This window comes from Antechinus flavipes, chromosome 3 (assembly GCF_016432865.1).
Source record: "Antechinus flavipes isolate AdamAnt ecotype Samford, QLD, Australia chromosome 3, AdamAnt_v2, whole genome shotgun sequence".
In the NCBI taxonomy this organism is placed as follows: Eukaryota; Metazoa; Chordata; class Mammalia; order Dasyuromorphia; family Dasyuridae; genus Antechinus; species Antechinus flavipes.
This window is the reverse complement of record NC_067400.1, coordinates 31529612-31551281: the sequence shown is the minus strand read 5'-3', so window position 1 is coordinate 31551281 and position 21670 is coordinate 31529612. Positions and strand designations below refer to the sequence as shown.

The window sequence follows — 21670 nt, the reverse complement described above, 5'->3', positions numbered from 1 at the left end:
GGATGCTTTTCCTAATTCCAATGTAACTTCGAGCTGTAACTCTAAATCATCTGGCTGACTCATTTTAATTATACCTGCTGGAAGCTCATCATCCTTCCCCAAGGGAAGGAGAGATATTAGGGGGAAAACTGCAAGGAAAGAGGGAAATGAAGAAATGGGATTTGAAGGTCCTGGATTCAACTGCAAGAACGTGTCTGGGAAAACACACACGGGGATGCATCTCGCCATCAGGAAAGAAAGCCCAGCAAGTGGCAAGGCAATGGACGGATGCTTCAGAAATGCAGCCGCCTGCCTGCCGGGTGCACTCTAGCTAGCTAGAGTCGGCTGGGCTTTGAGAGAAACGGAGCCAGAGGAAGAGGGTGAGGGGGGAGAGAAGGGAGAGCAGAGAGCGAGAGCGAAAAGAGAGGAGAGAGGGAGAGAGGAAGTGGGAGAAAGAAGGAAAGAGGGAGAGGGAGTGCAGGGACAGGAGGGAGAGAGGGAGGGAGGAAGAGTGAAGGGGAAAGGGATGGGGGGTGGGTGAAGCTGCAGAATCTACCGATTTAACTCAAGGAAAGTTACCTATGACTGTGATATTGACAGTCCTGCCAGGGAAGAGGGGTACATAAAACAAAACCTGAGTGCCCAGTTGACCGCTTCGCAGATTTCCAGTGACCCTGAAACCCTGCGTGTGTATGTGTGTGTGAGAGTGTGTGTGTGTGTGTGTGCCTGTGTGATTGTGTCGATTTTTTTGTGTGTGTGCAAGCAGTCTATTCTCCCCACAACCCCAACAAAATCCCCCACCGCACCCCCAGCAGCAGCAATGGGAGCAGCAGGGATATCTGTTCTGTTTCTCTTCCCCCTCTTTTTTTTTTTTTTTTTTTCCTTCTCTCTCTCCTTTTTTTTTTTTTTCTTCCCCTGTGGCGTGCATGAAGCTTCTCCCAAGCACCGCCGCCACCGTCTCCTCCCGGGAAGTTCCCCCGCGGAGGCAAGCGGGCAGCCTAGACTGCAAGAGCGTGCTCCCCCCAGAACCAGGGCATCAGAACCTAAAGTTGGGAGCCCCCCTCCCCTAGGGTAGGGGGGAGCTGTCCAGAGGCCGCGCCCCCGACACCCCGGCCCGCTCCATCAGGGAAGGGGCGCCGGGACTAGATCGGGTTCCCCCCTCCCTCGCACACCCCCTTACTTCTGGCCACCCCCGCAGCAGGTTTGGGGTTCGAGCCCCTTCTGTCCCCCGATTTCCAAGAAGGAACCCCTGGCGGTGGCACCTGCAGCGAGATGCACCTGCAGACCCGGCAGCTGGCCAGCCCGCCCCCTCCCCAATTAAGAGCGCCCCCCAATATTCCCGCCCCAGCCCACTGCGAGAGCAGCCCCCAGCCCGGGCCCCCAGCCGCTGCCGGCGAGAAGCAAAGTCTTTACCAGTTCAGTAGGCGTTTGCAGTGGCGGCCCCGCGGCGCTCCTGGCTCCGGCGTTCCAGGCGTTATTGGGGCTGGAGCAGCTGCAACCCGGGGCTCCTCTCTCCTTCTCTCACCCCCCCTCCCCGACTGTCTCTCTCTCTTTCTCTCTCTCTCTTTCTGTCTCTGTGTATGGATCTCTCCCTCCCTCAATCTCTCTCTCTCCCTCTCCCCGCCCCCCTAAATCACCCCAGACAGTTCCCAAACCTAGCGATCGTGCCGTCCCCCCTCCAGTTGCACCAGCGATCCCCAGGGCTGCGACCCCCCAGGCTGCTTCACGGGAAGCCGACCATCCGGCGAGCCCCAGACGCGGTCCAGCCCAGCGCTACTTCTTGGCCGCTGCAATCAGATAATCCTGCTAATCCAATAGATTTATCTCGATGGGAAATTGACCTCCAAAACGAAGCCCCCCCCTCCCCGGACTGAGGCTGGCCACTGGAGGGATCCCCGAGCTCGGCGGCGGGGGAAAGAAGGGGCTGAAGCTCTCTTTGGGGGTGGCGAGGCTAAAAAAATCTTTTTGGATTCTGGGTGCACCGCTCGCAAAAAAAAAAATGCCGAGGACCCTGCTTTTCCCCTAATATAGGTTTCAACTCCAAATTGGTGCTGGATGAAAAATGGTACAAAGATACCCCTAGTGGCAACAAGCAAGACTGCAGCCATTCCACTTTTTCCCCCTTTTTTTTTTCCTTTCCCCTTTTCCCCAGAAGATATCCCTTTGCTACCATAGTTAAACATCAAGAAAGATGACCCGAGATTAATATGAACAGCATATGCACTACCATAGAACTTGTCTGAAGAGGTGGGTTTTTTTCTCTTTTTCTTTCCCCCCCTTTCTCATATCCGTTATGATTCTGTTATTTCCCAGTAACCTCCCTCCTCTCCCTTCCTCCAGAATTCTTCCTCTAGTGGTGTTTCCAAGATGCCAGTTTAGGATAAAGCAGGGATTTCAAAGCAAATATCTTTGTTTCTAGAAAAAGAAGTCAGACCCTGCGAGTCCAAACGAGTGGTCACAACCTTTTTGATACAAGCTGTGGTCAGAAACAGGATTCATAAAACTGCCTTTTTCTTTTTGCTATAATGACTGAATGTTTAGCAGATTTCTTTTCATTTCCAAATCCTGACAGTAATTGGGCACAACAAGCAAAATGGTGGCTCCCTGGAGCCTAGAACCAGAGGGCAGAGTCTAAAGGTGATTATGAACCTGGCAAGATTTTAATCTGGCAATCCTGAAATTCAGGAGTCCCTGGATTCCATTCAGACTCTTTCAGAGAATTCTATAGCCAAGTGCAATGAATGGGGGTTGGGGGAGAACATACTGAGAAGGTCACGTTACTGATGAAGTTGGCCACATTCAGGCGAATGGTGGCTGTGAGGATCCTAAGGTTTCTTTGGATAGTGATAATCATGGACATTTTCTGGTTATATAATTTAACTCATAGCATAATAGAAGAAAATAACTGACATTTACAAAGTGCTTTACCATTTACAAAGCTCTTTCCACAAGTTTGAGATCTAATGTGCACAGCAATGCGATGAGAGGTCAAGCAGTTAGTATTATTAATGTAATTGTTACTATTATTATTATTACCATTCCCATTTTACAAATTTAAAAAAATGAAGCATAAAAGTTATCATTTGTCCCTGAGGACATGAGTAAAAAGAGAGTCAGCGCTTAAACTTAGTTCTCCTAGACGGTACAATAATCCCATAATCCTTTCCACTGTCTGGTAGAGGGGAAGCAGTTTGATGGAAGAGAGAAACTGTTAAACTGGGAAGGGAAGGGGATTTTCAGAAAGTCAAAATTCTTGTCCTAATAAGATCATCAACTACTTCATCAAGAAGTCACTCAAGATATCTGTGCCTACTATAAACTGGGGAGATTGAGCTTATACCTTCCAGATATCTTCCTATTAAGAATCATTTAAACTCCCCGAACCTGTTTCCTAAACTGTTTAAAAAAAAAAAAAGACTTATCTCACCTTACAGGAGGCTGTGTCATCAAATAAGCTATTACACCTTGCCAACCTTTGGTATAATATGTTATATAAGCCAATTTTATGTTTATTATTGATATTTTTAAAATTTTTGATCCTGAGTTATTATTTATATAATAATAGCACTAGAGCTGGGTCCTCAGAACTCATCCATTCTTTCCTTTCTACAAATTAAAAAAAAAAAAAAAAACAACTGAGCTAACAGCAGGTTATCTCATTTACAAGATTATGCAGATATCAAGAGTGAGAAGTGAAATTTGAATGTGTTTTCTCTGACTCCTGACATTTTTTTTTTCACTACACAATGATATCTTTGATACAGGGCACCCCCAATAAGGAAATTCCTTCCATCAATGAATATTATCAACCTCAATGCAAATTTAGTCTTTAGGAATGGCTTGCCTAGAATCACAAGCCTGTATGTGTCAATATAATTTGTTTCCTTTGTAATCCTAATTTTTTTTAAGCATTTAAAAACACTATTTTATGAAAGGATCTATTTAATCAGACTGTCAAAGGGATCCATGACACAGGAAAAGTTAAGCATGTTTGTCATAAGTGAGTAGTATTCTAAATTAATTGTGTGTGTTTGTGTGTCTGTCTGTCTGTCTATGTGTTCCTTGTAGTTTCTATTCAGTAACTATTTCTCAAGGACTCACTATATGCCAGGAACTGGGCTAAACACTAGAAAGAAATACATACACTAAAATTAAATACAGTTCCTGCCCACAGGAGCTTACCTTGTACAAGATCATATCCCAGTCCTGGCTATGAAGCGGTTTTCATTTGTTCCAATGATGGATCTCCATTTTTTACAATTTATAAATAAAAATCATGATCCAAAAGAAGGGAAAAGGAAAGATTGAATTGAATTGAAAAATAAAACCACTTGTATGAAACATATGAAAAGTGAAACTAAATTAGTGAAAGAAACTCAAAAGCAAATAAATGCAAATGTGCAATCCAGAGGCAACATAGATTGTGAAAAGAGAAATAAATTTGAAGTCCAAAGATATATGTTCTTGCTTACTCCCTAACTGTGTGACTCCCATGGCCCTCAGCATCCTCATCTGTAAAATGAGAATTGTGCTCTAGAGCCCTTTCAACTCTAGATCTCTGCTTCTCTGAGTCCAGGACATGATGATTTCTAATGTTTCTTCCAGCTCTGCATTCTAAGACTTATTTAAAGCAATAAGGCCTGATGATCTACAACCTAAGGGAGTTATAGAATCAAGGGATGTTATTGCAGTGAGCAGTCATTATATTTTAGAATTCACAAAAGATAGGAGAAGTAATAAAACATTGGAATCATACAAATCATAAAAGTTGAGAGCTGGGACGTTAGAAATCTATTTTTCCAGCCCTTCATTTTACCAATGAGAAGAATTAAAGAGGAAGGGTATTGAAGATAACCAGAATAAGGGTTCTAACAACCAGTTTGTGGGATATCTAGCCTGGACAAGAAAAGATCCCTGGAGAGTACGTGGGGTTGCTATCTGTCTTCAAAATGTCAATGGGTTTCTATTTAGAACAGTGATTTGGCTTGTTCACATTTGGCTAAGTGAACCAGAAATAGGTAAAACTTGTTAGTAGACATATTGAAGCTCAAAAAAGAGTTTCCTAAAAATTAAGTTAAGCAAATGTGGAATGGGATATTTCATGAGTCAATAAATTCACCATCCCCACAGGTCTTCAAGCAGACTTGGGATAACCATTGGGAGATACTATGGGATAGGGGGAGAGGTAGATATCTGATCACATATGGTTTAACTAGATGACCTTTGGTGGGTCTTTCAACTTTTGAGAGACATAATCATAGTTACATAAGTAAGTCTAGTACAGCTGAGATTAGAATCTGAGTCTTCAGGCATTTTACCCTTTAGTGATCCCTCAAATCAAAGGTCAATAGATGAAAAAATAAAGGTCAATGTTGGTAAAAGAAGGGAAAAAATGAACATTACGGATGCTAGAACAAGTTAATAAAAATATATTTGTCAACATCTCTAAATGCATGCTACTGAGAAATGATGAGTATATATTTCTTATAAGAACTCAACAATGCTTCCGTTTCTTTCAGTGATATACGATATACAAAAAAAAAAATAAGTAGAAAATCTTGCTGGATCCTTTGTAAAATTTACATCTATATTTTAAATGGTCTTCTAAAAACAAAAGAAAATAATCTATAAGTAAGCATCTATCTATTCAAAGGATTGCCTAGTTCAGGAGAGAAAATTTTCCAAAGAAACAATAGATAAAATAATGATAATCATAGTATTCATATCTTTGAATTGATCTATGACCTTATCAATGAAGATGTTTCCTCCAATAATGGAATTTTCAACCCACTCATGCCTATCCATCCTGGATAAGTCTTGTCTTCAATAAGTTCATTCTCTACAGGGATTTTTCTGAATGTACCTATAGAACCCTCTGGCTATCTATCTGACAATCTTACCATTAAACCCGCCTATCTTCTCTTCCTATCATGCATTTCTTAGATAAGAAATTTTACTCTAGCTATCTTTTGAAGTTCCTTGCTCTTTATATATTACAGCCTGCTCATACCCACTGTCCTCCACTCCTTTGCTTTTTTATGTGACACTTGTTTTCAGTACTGGGAGGAATTATTGAGTTCTATATATCATAGCAACACAACATTGGTAAAAAAATGTGGTTTGGTTTAGTTTAGTTTTATTTTAAAGACAGGCCTTTGTGATTGAGAGAAACTTGGGGTCATTAAAGTTGCTTTAAAATTTCCTGGAGCTAATTCAGGCAATTTTCCCATTAAATCTTGTCCCCAACTCATGAAACATTTGTATTGTCTACTACAGACATAAATACTAATGAGCAAGCTCTTTGGGTTGTCCATCCAATCGCATGTCAAAATATGGGCAATAAATATCCTTCATCCATTTGTTCTTTCCTGGAGGGATACTAAGAACAATCTAAATCACAATAATAACTGACATTTGCATGTGGCTTTAATGTCTGATAACATTTTGGATATACTAAATCATTTGATCCTTACAAAAGCAACATGAAGTAGGTGCTATAGTTATAATTATTTCTTTCTTTCTTTTTCTTTTTTTTTTTTTTAGAGATGAAGAAACTAAGGCTCAGGCAGGTTATGTGATTTGCTCAAGGTCACAGAACTATTAAGGATCTGAGATGAGATTCAGGATTCAAACAGAGGTCTTTATGAATTGCAGCCCAGTGTTCATCATATTATGCATATAAAACAACATGGAAATCTAACTCATGATTTCATATCTTTTTACGTTTCTCCTATATCACATTGAAGGAACTTACTTACAGAAAGAAAAAAAAAGAAATCAAAAATGAATTAACTGCCACTCATTGTTTAAAAATTTTATCAATAAGAGGGTACATTGTTTTTTTTTACATTTCTACATATCATTTTTGATGCTTTCCTCTATATTATCTTTTTACTAATTAATATTATAAACCAATCAAATGACTTAGAGTTTTAATTTGGAAACATTTTAAGATCTGATATAGAAACTGGAATAAGATATCATCTTAGGGAAAGATGTAAATTGAAATAATGGAGATTTTTACATTATGAGAGAAAATATCCTTTATAAACTTTGAAATATCCCTTTGTATAACATAATTTTAAGTTCCCAACACTTGAACCAAAATGAATAAACAAAAATTATTTACATACTTATTATATGTATTATGAGATAATCTAGACTGGTTAGATTCATGAAAGTTACAGAAATAGTGAAGAGATGTTTGTGAATACTGAAAATAGGTGTGCAAATAGAAAATAACAGGCAGATAGAAAGGAAATGGAAGAGATAAGGTTGGGGGGTGAGAGAGAGAGAGAGAGAGAGAGAGAGAGAGAGAGAAAGAGATGGCCATATTACCAAATCCTAAGTATTGCAAAGGCAGCTGTTTATGAAGATATTTTTCCTACAGGGATGAATTCACTCACAATCCTGCTTAATTAGGGAAGACGACTTGAAGTACTTGCCTGGCACCGAATATTGCAGGTATGTCTTGGGAGAGCACACCTGCTTTGATGCTAAATTTACCAGATGAGTCTTGATATTTCTAACTCAAACATTCTCAAGAACTGGTAATGGAAACCAAGTAAGTAGTAATAGGAGTCTGGGTATCTGGGGAATGAGCCCATCTCATCAAGAAATGGCTGCTCTGAGATGCTGAAAGAACATTACACAGTATACGAAGGAGGAAATAATGCAAAGTAAAAAAATAAAACCTATTTTGTCTCAGTTTACTTAATGATTTTCCAATATTCATCCCAACATATTAACAATAAATCAATAAGCCTAAATCCTGGTGATACAAAGATGAAAAATAAGAATCTTGCTCTCAAGTTTATCCCTATGACTAAACAACTATTTGTCCAACACCTGGTATACGGTACTTATCATAACAAGTGCTAAGAATTCACAAACAAAAAAAATGAAGAGTTCTTGCCCTCAAAGAGCTTTTGTTTTAACAGGAAACAATAGCAGCAGGTCTGTCCAAAGACTGTACTGGTAGCTGGAAATGGAAAAAAAGACCTGGAAAAAGGCCTCCAGTTCTTTGGATGATTCCCAATGGAGAATTTACAGGAAAATATGGAGAGAAATAGCACAGTTAAATGGAGATATGAGTTGAGCTGTCTACAATCGGGGCTTGTATAGCAAGTAACTATTGTTTCATTAATCAGACCATAGTAACAATTTAGAACTCTTATTTCTTTCTAGAGTACATCCCTTTTTATCAAGTCTACTTATATTTAATTGACATAATTATGTTCTGCTTTTGAAATTCCTAACTTTAAAATCTCTTATACTTTGATAAACTAGTATTTAAAGCCTACATTCTCAGTTCACAGAATTTCATTAGCCAGATTTGTTCCAGCCCAGATTTTGTACAGATATTACATGGGGGAAATTTCTAGGGATCAATCTTTCATCTTAAAAATGGATTCTTCTAAATCACTTTCATTGAATCTTTCAGCTATCTTTACCACTCTTTATCCCACCATAGTTGATTACAATTCATTCTCACATATCTTGGTAATATTTTTTACTGGTACAATTATCTTTGGAAATATATAGAAAATTCATATTCATGCCTTTGGAAGTTCATTACATTTTTTTTTCTGGGATCTGTGCTTGTTTTGTCTATAATGACTATTCATTTAATCAAGCTATGTTTTCATTATTATCAATCAACCTCACAAGCATTTCCTAAGACCTATTATATACTATGAAGGCATCTTTATTCTGGAAATGTAAAGAAAAAAATCAAAAAATCTATCTTCATATCAGTATGAGAAAGTGTGACAATAAATCTTAAAAGCATTCAATCGAAGGATATTCAATCTAGAAATTAGACAGATAGATGATAAATATTTATATTGGTATATATATATGTGTGTGTGTGTATAATATTATATATGTATGTATATATTTATATGGATAGATAGATAGATAGTTAAATGTCTTTGTTATAAATAAAGACCATACAGCTTATTTACATGCTTTTATCCCAAACTATCCCTTGCTCAAGGGCTGAGAGATGGAGATTTTGAAATTGAACCATCTATAAGTAAGATACTTTAACACCCTAAGTTTTAGTTTCTTTTTTTTTTCTCCTGTAAAATGAGAGCAATCATCTGCATCAACAATGTCATGGAATGATATGAGAAAAATTTTCAACCTTTAAACCCCAACATAAATGTAAACTTATTTTGTCTGGGAATTTTTGATAATAAAATGATATAGTAAAATAAACATTTGGGTGTTATTTGATGAGCATATTTCAGTTGTTTTGAAAGGTTTGTTTCCACAGTTTCCTGAAGATCAAAATTATCTTTTTATAAAAGAATGAGATATGATGTTCCTTCTATATACAAACACAAATATACATTTGAAACACAAACACACATTTGTGGAGGGAGAGGCATTCAGTTACTCAAACACGATTATACAAAGTATTGTGCCTGGTACCAAAGGACATGTATAGATGAATGAGGTATGATACATGTATTCTTCAATGTGTTCATAATCTGTGCACCCGACATGATTCTCCACACTCAAATAAGGGATTTAATATTTAAAAATAAAACCGAAATTATAGACAGCCTTTTAAAAAATTGATTTATGTTCCTATATATAAACAAGGGAATCTGTGGTTTTCTGTGAACTCCCAATACCTTTAACAAAATAAAGACTATTGTAAAACTAAATAGGCAGAAGCTCCAAAGTCATCTACTTTCTTCCATCCTGAGCTAGCTCACATTAATATCGCTGCCATCTAGTTTATACTGATGTAAATTCAAAGTTAAAGTAACTTTTCTCTACAACTTTGATCACTCTTTTTTATTTTCTGGAGGAAGAGAGAGAATTATGAGTATTTTTGAGGCAAACTGATGGAGCCCTCCTTCAATTCTCCTTAATCCTGATTCCTTCCAGTTTGGAAGGAGATATGCCAATGAAGGCAAGAAAAGAGTTACTTAATTCAAGGAGCTAAAGGCAAGATTTACTATGAATGAATATTTAGGAGGATTTTCTGCCATGATTATTAAAAACAGGGTGACAGAGAAAAATGTATCTGCATTTATTCATTCAACAAAATTATTTTAATGCTTACTGTATACATTAGGCAATACATTTTGCAAAAATTAAGAGCTGACATTTAGGCAGGCTTTCAAATTTACAAAGTACTTTATATACATTAGCCCTGTGTGGTAGGTTTTACTATTATCCCCACTTCATAGATGAGGAAATTGAGGCACAGAGTGATGAGTTGACTTTTTTCAACCACACAGTTGGCAAAAGCTGGAGGCAGGATTCAAATCCAGGTCTATCCCAACTCCAATGTTCTAACCCATATTAAACATGTCACAATTTGAGTGAAAATCACTATGGTTTTTCCCATCTTTTCATGATTTGACTAGTGAGACATGAACACAGAGAGAAAAATCATCACTCTTTTTTTGGTAGGCTGTTCAATTGTCTCTAATGCATATCTCATTTAAGGTACTTTGCTTACTCAGATGTTGTGGTATTCTTGGTCTTGTGTTGTTATTGTTTTAAAGAAATTGAAGATTTGTAGCAACCCCATGTGGAATAAGTCTACTGGCACCATTTTCTCAATGGCATGTGCTCACATCATTTCTCTATATCACATCTGGGTAATTCTAGTGTTATCTCCAACTTTTTCATTAATATTATGTCTGCTATAAATCACTATAAGTGACTTATCTAATTATATATTATATATAAACAGATTTATATATCATAGTGATAGTGGTATCATCTATCTATCTATCTAACTACATATATATACATATATATATTGAATATAAAATAGACATATAAATCACTATAAATGATTTATGATCAGTGATCTTTGATGTTACCATTGGAATTGGTTTGGGACACTACAAATTGTGTCCTTATAAATTCAAATTTAATGATAAATATTGCATATGTTCTGGCTGCTTTACCCAATTGCTTTTCTGGTCTTTCTCCCTCTCCTTGAGCCTTCCTATTCCCTGAGACACAATAGTATTGAAATTAGGCTAATTAATAAGCCTACAACGACTTCTAAGTGTTCAAGTGAAAGGAAGAATCAATCGATGTGGCAAATTTCATTGTTGTCCTATTTTAAGAAATTGCTACAGTCACTCAACCTTCAAGAACCAGCTCTTTGATCAATCAGCATCCAGAGACAATGAAGCAAAACCCTCCACCAAGAAAAACAAAATTATCACTCCCTGAAGACTCAGGTGATGCTTAGTATTTTTTAGCAATAAAGTATTTTTTAAATTAAGGTATGCACATTTTTTGTCATATTACTATTGCTCACTTACTAGACAATAGTAGAGTATGAACATAGTTTTTCTGCACTGAAAAAACCTCCAAAACTTCATGTGATTCACTTTATTGTCATATCCAATTTATTGTTATATTTGCTTTATTGACGTCATTTGCAACTGATCCCACAACCTGAATGTACAAAATTGTAGTTCCCTTTACTGACATTCAACCTAGTTACATAGTCCTGCCATAGATGTTTGAATCATGAATCACGGCCTGGGGCGGGGGAGGAGGGGGAGATTGTTTTGGTTTGTTTTAGGAGGGATGGATTGGTTCTTCACATCTCTATTTTTCAACCACCTCACTTTCTGAAAAGGAACTACTGTATTCAATACTCTTAAAAGGAAAACAGAGGAAAAATGGTACCCCCAAAAGTATGCTAACTAAAGTGGTATAAAATCTGAAAATAAAATGTTATAGGAAAAAAAAATAGATGGAAACAGTTAAATATGTTGAGCTAGAACAAGAAATTTGATTACTTCCTCAACTCCCCAGAGCAAAATGCAAAATCTCTGATCACAAAGACAATAGTTGGGCTCATAATCAGCTCTTTAAAAATTGTGTTTTGAATGGATGGGTTGAATGGTAGTTGTCCAAATATTTGAACAATTGAGAAGTAGAAGAGAGATTCAACTTATTCTATGCAGCTCTAGAGGGCAGAGACATAGCCAATAGGTACAAGTTATAAGGAAGCAAACTTGGTTCAATACTAGGAAAAAATTTTCTAGTTAAAGGTAATAATAACAACAGCAACAATTGGAATTTGCATAGCATTTTAAGATTTACAAATTTACTTTATAAATAGCTCTTTTGATCTTCCCATCAATTCTGAGAAAAAGAAAATATTATTATCCTCTTTTTCAGTTCAGGAAACTGAGGCATACAGAGATTAAATTTTTTTTCAAGGTCATACAGTGTCTGAAGCTGAATTTGAACAAGAGCTTCCTGACTTCAGTCCAGCACGGTATTTATTGCAGCACCTAGCTGTTATTAGACATGAACGTGTCTGACTGAATAAATGAAATGGGCTGCATTGAAGTACTGAACACCTTCCCCTTAATGCTGCAGAGGGAATGCCTACATTTGTTGGGAGGTCAGGTCAAGCCTCTACAGCTCCTTTCAAATCTGAGTTTATAGTTCTACTAACTCTTCAATTAAACTAGTTGTAAAATATATTTCAAAGTAATTATACATTGTCCCCAACCCCAGGCTTATTCCTTCAAATGATTTTCATCTAACACAGTTCTAGTTCATTTGTGGTCTAGATCATTTTCCTTTGGAAATGCCCTCATGACTATCCTTCTTTAAAAGAAGGATAAAGAATATAATGTAGAGATGGAGAGCTCAACAAAATCATTCAGATATACTAATTATTCTTAGATTGTCTTGCATGTTTGCATGTACTTTTTTCACTGAATAGTATTTTATTTTTCCCAATTACACGTAAAGATAGTTTTCAACATTCATTGTTTTTTTATTTTTTTTTATTACTATAGCTTTTTATTTACGAAACCTATGCATGGGTAATTTCTCAACATTGACCCTTGCAAAGTCTTCTATCTCAAATTTCCCCCTCCTTCCCTCCACCCCCTCCCCTAGATGGCAGATAGTCCAATATATGTTAAATATGCTAAAAATATATTCAACATTCATTGCTGTAAGATTTTTAGTTTCAATTTTTTTCTCTCCCTCCCTTCCCTCTCCCCTTTTCAAGACAGCAAATAATCTGATATGAGTTAGACATGTACGATAATTTTGAATATATTTCCATATTAGTCATGTTGTAAAAAAATATCAGAACAAAAGGGTAAACAATGAGAAAGAAAAAACAAAAAAGTGAAAATCGTATTACAATTCTTTTTTATACCTAGTTATTTGTATCTCTCCTTTTCCAATGTAAGCTCCTTGAGGGCAGAAATGTATTTTTTGTCTTTATCTGTACTCTCAGCACTTAGCACTAAAACTTACCACATACAGTAAGTGCTTAGCAGATATTCTGACCAACTGATTATCATTTTGAGCTTCTGTTAATATTGTTTTAAGATCACAATAGTTTGGGGAGTTCCTTATATAAGGACTTCAGCAATTCTCCAATAAGTTGCTGAAGAGACACATTCTCTGACTCACCCTATCAAAATAATGATTAAAGACCCTCTTTTCCAATGGGAAGCTTGAATCTCAGCTCATCACTAATTCCTCAGATAGCCACCCCAGCCCTAGCCCCCATATATCAGGAATCTTCCCACTCTTGTTTTCTACCCCTCTGTTAACTCCTGCAGATAAAAACCTTATTAAAAACTGACCAGAAATGCTAGTTTCTCTGATCCCAAATCTACTCAAGTCCCCCCTTCCTTAAACCTTGAGCACTTCTTCTTATGGTTAGTCTTTTCTTTAATATAATTGCCTCACTTTATATTACTATCTTTCCGTCAATTGCCCAGTTTTGCTCTCTCCTTGCAGTGCCCTTTAGAATCCCAAATCTCACCTTCAATTATATTAAGCCACCCCATCACACTGAAAACAAATATTGTGTCTCTTTGGTTTTTTTTCACCATTGCTTTATACAAACAAATTCCTTCATCCTGTTCCCTTGCAATTGAGTCCTCGAACCTAAAAATAAGGGTTTATATTTACCCTATTAAATTTTTATTTTAATAGACTTAGTTCATCATTATAATTTAAATACTTCCATACTATTCCTATATGCCAAAGTATTAGATATTTCTCCCAGCTCCAAATTATCTACAAATATGACAACCATGCTAATTATGCCTTCATGCACATTATGGCGACTATTGTTAAACATAACAGCACAAAACACAGAGCCTGAGACATAAATTGGAGATTTCTTTCATTAATCACCACTTACTGGTCCTAGATAGTCACCTGGTAAGAAAGTCAATTCAAATGTTTCAGCAATTAACAAGATCCCAAGATTTTACATTTAGAGCATGATGGTATCTTAGATATTATCTTGTTAAGTTTTCTTATTTTATAGTGATAGAAGGTGAAGACCCCAGATTTCTTAGGGATATCCCAGATTGTAAGTGGCAGAGTCATGATCATTAATGACCATGGTGTATAGTTTATCTGATCCTATTGATCTCATTAAAGGCAGTTGGATAATATCTTACTACCTCCTCAATTGAATGGGGCTTTAATTTCCTATTAATTATGTTTGCTTTATATTTTCCCATTGATAAATATGTTAGTAGAACAGAGTCAGATATGGACCCCATTGGCACATCAACGGATTTCTTCCTCTTTTTTTTAAACTGAATTCAATTCAATTTATAATGCAGCCAACCTTGGTCCATGCTGTTCATAAGCATTTTTTGAAAGGAGTTTCTAAGTATTTTGTTGAAATTAATATGTATGATACCTTTGCTAATCCTCTGATCTAGCAAGAGAATAAGCAAGATAAACTTATATACCTTGTTTTCTTCAAATCTACTGATCACCCATTTCTTTTATAAATATTCTCAAATCATGTGTAAAAAAACCCATTATAGAACTTTGGCAGAGACTGGTATTAAGTTCATTGGTTTATAATTTTCATTATGCAACTTTTTCTGCTTTAAACAATTACAGGACAAAATGTATCTAGGTCTAATCTTCTACTATTTCCCTACCCCCTTTCTCTATGACTTCTCTGATGTTACCAACCATAGTTCAAAAATCACAGCACAAAATTTGTTTCTAAATGTCTTTATCATTTTATAAAAAATTCATTTTCAGACTATGAGCTATGTCTGCATTCAAAAAAATCATATTCTCAAGACAAATACAAGCCATTTTTCATTATTTAAAACCCTAGTTTTGTCTACCATTGAGGAGTATTTAAAGTTTTAGAGGAATTCATCTAGATACAGTGGTTGACTATGTGAGGCAGTGGATAGAATGCAAAGCCTGAAGTAAGAAAGACTCACCTTCTTGAGTTCATATCTGGTCTTAGAGATTTACTAGTTTTATGATCCTGGACAACTCACTTAACCCTGTTTGCCTCAGTTTCCTCACCTGTATAACAAGCTGGAGAAGAAAATGGCAAAGCACTCCAATGTCTCTGTCAAGAAATCCCCAAATGGTGTCATGAAAAATCAGGTGCCTGAAGCAATTAAACATTAACAATCTCTATATAAAAAAAAAAAAGAAAAAGAAAAACAATCTCTATATAACAGAGTCCGATATCATCACAAAATTTCCAACATACTTTCACCTAGGCTTTCTCATTGTAACTTCATAATAGCCCTGAGAGCCATTATGTCCAAAACTTAATATTTTCTACCCATTCCAAGCATTTAATTCATGTCAGTAAAACATTTCCTGTTTTTTTTTCTCTGCATCTATCAAAGCTTCCCCCCCCCTCCTTTTACTTATATTCTTGTTTTCTACTTGTCACTACTTATCAAATATCTGAAATCAGATTTGAACTCAGGTCTTCCTTGCTCCAGCACCAGCATGCTATCCGTTATTCCAACTACCCACCCAACCTGGATTCTGTCAGATGGAACCTTCCAATCTCTTGTGTCACTTTTCATCATGCTTTGAGCAGACTCCCATTTCTTAAGGTGAGATCTTAGCCGTAGCCACAGAATAAAGTCAGGTTACTTCAAGAAGCAGCTGTGGCAGTTATAAGGTATGTTTCCACCCTCACATCCATGCTGTAGAGGGAATTCACAGATGTGTTTACATACACTCCCAGCTGCAGGCAAAAATACTCCTACAAAAACCAGAATTTGGTAGAAAGGAAAGAATGTCTCAAGACACCATCCAGCCACAGGGATGGACAGTGTCAGCCATGGTCCAGAAGAGAAAACAGATCATCTTCGTGTAATTATAAACTTAATAGCATCCATTCTCAATCTGCAAAGGTTTCAAACTGGGCATTATCATTTATGTTTTACATGACAGGCTATCTCAAGGATCACTGAGCTAGGTGGGTAGCTTAGTGAATAGAATACACCCTATAATCTGTAAGACCTGAGTAGAATCCAGCCTCAGTCACCTGCTAACTATGTGACCTGGTGTAAACCTGCTACCAGTGGTGTCTTAACAACACCATCAGATGAACATAGAAAGGCGCAAATCATCTGGTTTGTAGCTTTTTTGAAGCTTGCAAAGTATTCCCCCATTTGATTGTAAGTTCCTTGAGGGCAGCAATTGTCTTTGGCTTCCATTTGTATCCCTAAAGTTTAGCACAGTGTTGGGCATGTAATAGATATTTTAAAATGTTTAATGATTGATTGAGTCTCCTCAAGATAAAGCAGGAGCAGGGAAGTAAACTGATGCCAAAGTGCTCTTGTCCTTTCTCCAAGTTATGAGTGACTTGGGGGCTTAGCTGAAAGCCTTCCAACTTAACTTCTAGGTGTTAGAATTTTTGCTGTTTTCAACTAGTTTGCTCATTAACAGAACATTCAAAGTTTGTGGTCAAGTCCCTCAGTCAAATCAAAGAGAATTTTTCATGGCACCTAAGTTGCTGCCTAGGGTATTTTCACACATAGTAGGAAATTATCAAATTAAAATAATGGCAATTGCTCTCCTTCTCCAAAATGAACAACCTGTATCTGTTATTATTTCATATATGAGATATTAAAATCTTATCACTTACTTTATAGGGGTTGGGGTGATTTTACAACCAACTCAATGAACCTTACATTATTGAGGACTAGAGACGACTTAGATTGAAATAAAGAAGGGATTTCAGATTTTATCAAACCTGTTTATTTTACATGTAAAACAACTGAGGCCTAGAAAGATTTTATAGTTTAAAGCTGGTTGCTTTAAGAAACTGATATTCAGAGAATTGAAGAGTCTTGTCCAAGGTTATAAAGTAGTAAAAGAGCAGAGTCAGTCTTGGTTCAATCCCAAACCTGCCAACACCAAATCCAGTCTTCAACCCCATGAATCATACAGAATAATGGGTGAGCATAGTTATAAGATGAGCTGTGTTTCATTTTATTTTCCCAAGTACCAATGTGAAGGTCAACACGCACTAATTCATGATTCTTCCCATAATATAATATTCATGCCTGTGCTTATTGAATCAGCCTTACTTCATTTGTTTGTCCATGTAAATAAAATGTGCAAATTGTTTCTTGCTGACATTATAGGCATTTGCATTGTAAAGCACTCTGGTGTAAGTCTTGAGGACAGTTAATGTAATAAACTAAAGTAGGCTAGGTTTCCATCAAATCAGTCTAATGATACCAGAACCACATCACCTTGACTCTTCAGCTGGAATCTCAAAGGTAATGGAGCTGTACAGGAAGCACCTCAGGTTTGACTAGGGTTTTGACTGATCAAGGGTCAAGTTACTTCTCATAATACTACAGGTGAACCTAACATGAGTATAAGAAGAGATAGGGGTTGGAGCAGCTAGGTGGTGCAATGAATAGAGCAGCAGCCCTGAAGTCAGGAGGACCTGAGTTCAAATCTGATCTCAGACATTTAACACATCCTAGCTGTGCAACTTTGGGAAAGTCACTTAACCCTAATTGCCTCAGAAAAAAAGAAGAAGAAGAACAGACCTGTGTTGAAGCCCTGGCTTTACAACAACTCTGGAACCTTAGGCAAGTACATTCCTTTCACTGGAGCTTGTTTGTTTATTTATTTCCCTCATCTGTAAAGGAGAGTTGACTAGATGACCTTCAAGGTCATTTCCATTTCACCTTCTGGAATCCCTGTGAAATGTCTTGCCAAAATAAGACAAATTTCAGCATCTCTCTCTCTCTCTCTCTCTCTCTCTCTCTCTCTCTTTCTCTCTCTCTCTCTCTCACACACACACACACACATACACACACACACACACACACACACACACATGCACACACACACACATTCACACACACACTGGAACAATTATAAAAGTTGGTTCAGTTTTTCCTTCATCATGTACATGAAGAGGGGAAGGGATGGTGAAGACATGGGTCACACCAAAAAAAAGTGACCACTTTCTCTTGGTTCATCTGCACTTTATTTATTGGGGATTTGATGGCAGTGAATATAGTCTGTGGGACTTGGAATCAGGAAATCCTTAGTCAGATATATCTTATTAATTTTGGAGATATATGACTGAAAAAGACACCCTCTTTCAGACTCAGTTTCATTATCTGTAAAAGGGAGAGCATCTATTTCATAGGGATCTTGTGATGATTAAATGATATAAATTTGAAAACTATTTTATAAACCATAAAGTAATATAGAAAGATTACTGTTGTTTTTATTTTTATTTGTAAGTAAACACCTTATAACAGAAACTATTTTTCTATGTTCTTATATGAATGGAAAAATTAATTCGCATGAATGGATCATATAACATTAGCTCTGGAAAGGACCATAAAGATTATTAAGTTCATTCCCACATATCCCCATTTTATAGATGAGGACCCTAAAGCTCAAAGAGTCACCTAATCTAAGCCAACTTTTCTAAGGTCATTCGATAATTATGTGTAAACATAGGTCATGAATTTACATGCTTTCATATTTTATTTATATTTGATTGCTTATTATCTTGGGGAGGGAGGAGGTAAGAGAGGGAGCAAGGAAGAAAAATCTGGACCTGAAAGTTTCACTGATGTTAATGTTGAAAACTATCTTTACATATATTTGGAAAAATGAAATTCTATTGAAATATTTAAAAAAAGATAAAAAAAGAATTTAGTTTCTGTGAAGGCCCGAGTTAGCACCCTGGATCCCTTAGAATCAGTCAGAGTCAGGAGAAGCAAAAGTCCTTGGTCTTTATTCTTGGTCTTTAGGGGTAGAAGTGAATTGGATGGATGCAGGATCTCCATGACCTCTCCTCTTCATCTCCTGCCCAAAAAGTGACTCTGGCTAGTCTTAGTCCAGCCCCTAGTCCCTCCTACAATTCTTTGTATACACCAATTATTGAGCCAACACAGAATAGTAGGAAGGGCCATGTTCCAAGCATAGGCTAATAGAATATTGTCCAATCAATAATTAGCCTTAAATGCTCGGTTGTCCTACCTCAGTGCATCAACTCAAAAGTTTCAGCCCTTTACAAGTTTCCCTGATCTCATTACAGTTCTTTGACCACTCCATTATGCTGATTCCTGATGACAAGCAACAATAGCTATGATGACTTTTTTTTTAAAGTAGCATCCTGTTGGTGACATTTCCTAAAACATTTCTTCCAATAACTTCATCAGGGGACATGCTAACATCTGGCCACCCAAGTGTCCCAGCATGCAACCTATCAGCAGGAAACAATGAACAAGAGTGGTCATCAATTGACCATAGTATCTGTGTTCATTAATACAATCAAGCCACCAGACACCTGCTTCAGGCATGGAGGCACTGAGAAAGTACCAAGAAAGAGCCTTCTGTTGTAGCTGCTGCTCAAGAACACTGAAATACCTTTCTGATGGTATTATTAATAGCTTATGCTTTTATAGGTCTTAAAATTTGAAAAGAAACATATGCATTAGCTAATAATTGCCTCAAAATAACCTTATAATAGATATTAATAGCACACATATTGTACAGAATAGAACATTGAGGATAAATCACATAATCAGCAACAAGCCAAAGCTATGGGTGCTCTTTTGACTATGGGTTTCCTATGGAATGTTCAGATCATTCCCTCATATCAAGCATAACCTTCCCCCCCCCCCCATTTCTCTGGATGAGGAAAGCAGAGCCCTTGAAAATACTGAATCAAATGTTTGGGGCTGCTAGATGGGAGAATAGGTAGAATGTTAGGCCTGTAGTCAAGGAGACTCATCCTCATGAATTCAAATTTGGTTTCAGACACCTATTATCTGTGTGACCCAGAGCAAGTCACTTATCCCTGTTTGCTATAGTTTCCCCTTCTGTAAAGTAATCTGGCAAAGGGAAATGGCAAACCCCTCCAGTATCTTTGTCAAGAAAACTCCAAAAAAGGATCACAAAGAGTCAGACATGAACAACAACAATCTACTTTAGTTCATTGTGTCAAAGCCAGTATTACTTCTTTGCATTTATTTTGTACACTTTTTTGTACATGTAGACAATTTTGTCTACATATTATGTCTTTGCAGACAAATGTAACCTCCTTGAGGACAAGGGATGAATTTTTTTTTTATCACCTCAGTATCTATCACTGAATCTGGCACAGAGCAGGTGGTTAAAAATGGTCACTAAATAAAATAGAATTAAATCATTTCCTCACTCAACTCCTTCAGCTCCACATGCTTTGGCCATAAAATAGTGAGGTCCTACTTTCAAATTTGCCTGAAGTTCTCACCTAGCAGAAAGCACCTACAGGTCACTCCATCTACTGCTAAGCTGGATCCACCAGTTTACTGACTGAGTTGTTCTTCCAAGCTCCATTCTGCTAAGTTCCTCTAAACCCACGAACCTCATTGTCTCCAGATCCCAGATACAAGTATTGAAAGGGGCTTATAGTTTTTGTTTATGTGAAACTCCCAGGTTGGCAAAATATTACAGGTCTTTTCTCGTGATGATTCTGGGAGATAGATATCACAGATGGATGATGAAGTGAATATAGTTAGACTTTGAGTTGGAAGATCTGTATCCTAATCCTGCCTTAGACACCTAGTAGCTTTGTAATCCCCCCAAAAAAATTGTTTTCAATCTCTTCGCATGTGTAAAATGGGAACAACAATAATGGTATCTATGTCACATGATTGTTGTAAAGATCAAATAAAATATATGTAAAGGACATATCAATTATTAAAGCAGCTATATCAGCATTAGATAGTATAATCATAGTATTATATCTTCATTTTCTTTATTGTAAAGGGTACTGATACTGCAGTTTTTTTTGTTTGTTTGTTTGTTTGTTTTTTATCACCATCATTTCCAAACACAGGAACATGGAAATTAAGAAATTGGAAGTGAAGTTTTTTTTAAGAAAAAAAGGTCACCAGTGATGTTAAAAGAAGTTGACTGACACATGTGAAGTTCAGCAAAACTAAGTCTGACAATACAGACAAAGTTTCAAACCATAAATTCCTCTATCTTACCCTACCCTCCAACCCTAAGTAGAAAAAAAATTGTAGAGTTCCATTTTTTATCTCTTTGGAGTCAGGCTTAATCATTGTAATTATATGGTGTTTTATGTTCTTTTCTTCCTTTGGATCTGCATTTTGGGTATAATTGAGATAACAATGACTTAGTCAGGATCACAGAACTAAAAATTGTCTGAAGAAGGATTCATATATGAATTTTCATAACAATAAAGCTAATTCTATTTTCACTGTACTATTCTGGAAATATTTCACAGATTTAAAGCTGGTTGGGACCCCAGAGAATCACTGTATCCAAACCTTTCATATCTCCAGATAAGAAAAACCCATAGAAGCTTAAAAAGCGAAAAAAAAAAAAAACTTGCCCCAAATCACTTAGGGAATTTGCATCA

At 36.8% G+C, this 21670-nt stretch overlaps 1 protein-coding gene across 5 annotated transcripts in view; it reads right to left on the bottom strand.

The window, feature by feature from the left end:
• NLGN1 (neuroligin 1) overlaps positions 1 to 21670 on the bottom strand; it is a 1063794-nt gene that overhangs the window by 829638 nt on the left and 212486 nt on the right. For 2 of the 5 annotated variants that reach the window (XM_051983186.1, XM_051983190.1), the window contains exon 1: positions 1393 to 1582. The exons of 1 other annotated variant lie outside the window; for it this stretch is intronic. The gene's annotated coding sequence lies outside the window, so the exon portion shown is untranslated. Of the gene's footprint in view, positions 1 to 1392; positions 1583 to 21670 lie in introns of those variants that run through there. 2 more of the 5 variants (XM_051983189.1, XM_051983191.1) reach the window with 1 other exon arrangement.